The sequence below is a fragment of the Myotis daubentonii genome, chromosome 6 (genome assembly GCF_963259705.1).
Source record: "Myotis daubentonii chromosome 6, mMyoDau2.1, whole genome shotgun sequence".
In the NCBI taxonomy this organism is placed as follows: domain Eukaryota; kingdom Metazoa; phylum Chordata; class Mammalia; order Chiroptera; family Vespertilionidae; genus Myotis; species Myotis daubentonii.
In genome coordinates, this window is record NC_081845.1 from 91578174 (window position 1) to 91580041 (window position 1868).

Below are 1868 nucleotides of genomic sequence, written 5' to 3' on the forward strand. Positions count from 1 at the left end.
AATGATTTTAATATGTTTTATTGATTTCAGAGAGGAAAGGAGAGGAAGCGAGAGATAGAAACATCAATGATGAGAGAGAATCATTGATTGGCTCTCTCCTACATGCCCCACACTGGGGATTGAGCCTGCAACCCAAGCATGTGCCCTGACTGGGAATTGAACCACGACCTCCTGGTTCATAGGTCAATGCTCAACCCCTGACCCATGCTGGCCAGGCAAAAGAGATAATTTTTTTTAAAAAAACATGAATTTAATTTAACCCAAGAAAGAAGACATCAAAGATCCTGTGACTGTCCACTGCATTAATCTTTGCCCCTGCCACTTACCTGTATATTATGATGAAAAAAGCAGGCGGCTGTTTGCTCTATTAAAAATACAGACTTCAGAGCAAAATTTTCCCTTCCTCAGAAAAGTACTTTTAAAAATTAAGATTGCCAGGTCCTAAGCCAAAGGCTTAGAGAAGTAGGTGCAGTCCACTTTATAGAAATAATATCTGTGCTCACTTCGGCAGCACATATACTAAAATTGGAGCAATACAGAGAAGATTAGCGTAGCCCCTGCGCAAGGATGACACACAAATGTGTAGTGTTCCATATTTAAAATATATGTACATACAGCTGATATTATGTGAACATTTACTATGTACAAAGCACTATTATGTGCCATATGATATGGCAACACATATTATATATGGTAGATATGCATGTGGCACATACATTTTTCTTTAATCCTCTTAATTATTATTCTACCCAGGAAGGTAACTAATTTGCCCAAAGTCCACAGGTGAGAGAGGCACAAGCCCTAATTCATGAAACATACCCTGATTAAGAGCCAGACAATGTATGGAGTAGTTCTTTTGTGTGTTAGAGGTCACACTTAGAGCACAGAGGGCCGTGAGCCAAATTAAATAAAATCAGGAAACAAGGTAATGAATGGAAAGACAATAGAGTTTGTGGATAATTTCCTTCAGTATTGTGCCCAAGAGAAATGAATGGGGATTGGAACAATATTAAAAGTTAATGGTGTGACCTGGCCAGGTAGGTCAGTTGGTTAGAGCGCCATCCCGATATCCCAACGTTTCGGGTTCGATCCCTGGTCAGGGCACCTACAAGAAGCAACCAATGAATGCAAAAATAAGTGGAACAACAAGTTGATGTTTCTCTCTCTCTCTTCCCCTCTTGCTCTCTAAAATTAATAAAATAAAAAGTTAACGACGTGAGTGAGAGGTGACAAAGAGGAAGGGCTGCTGAAAAGGAGAGATTCTGGCAGCTACACAGGTGGGGTAAGGATTAGCCTTAGGGTGAGGGGAAGCAGTAGTGCTGAGCCAAGAATCGCTTGTGCCTTGCATTGCTTTGATTAATTCAGTCAATTAATCAATAAACATTTGCTGAACAGCTACTATGTTTACGGTTCTGTGTCAGGAACTCCGGGGATCCATAGAAACAAAAGACATGGTTCTAGTTCCTGTTTCAGGATCTTTTATCCTGATAAGACAAGACATATAGGACCATAAAGAGTGAGCTGAAAGGAAACTTAAAGATCTGTTCATCTAATCTCTAGTTTTATAGATGACCAAAACCAAATCTCAGGGCAGCAAGAGATTTGACAAAGTTCCCATAGCATTTTCAGATCAAGGATAGAACCCAGAATTTAGTGTACTCCCAGGCTTTCTATTTTCTTATGTAGATATAATTAGTAATAAAGGCAGTATTTGCCAAGTAGCAAATTAATGGTACAGGCAATGCATTGCTTCTTACCATAATAAGTTTACGAAATCAAGGTCTAAATGCTAGAAATTTTCTGGGGAATTTCAGGGGCAAAGGGACTTTCCCGGTTGTCTCTTCAGCTGCTTTAACATGAAAAACAGA

General features: G+C 39.5%; 1 non-coding gene across 1 annotated transcript; it reads left to right on the top strand.

Annotated features, from left to right (window-relative positions):
* The first annotated feature begins 495 nt into the window (after positions 1-495).
* Positions 496-600, top strand: LOC132237750 (U6 spliceosomal RNA). The gene has a single exon (XR_009453593.1). It is a non-coding gene; the product is annotated as a U6 spliceosomal RNA (small nuclear RNA).
* Positions 601-1868: the final 1268 nt, after the last annotated feature.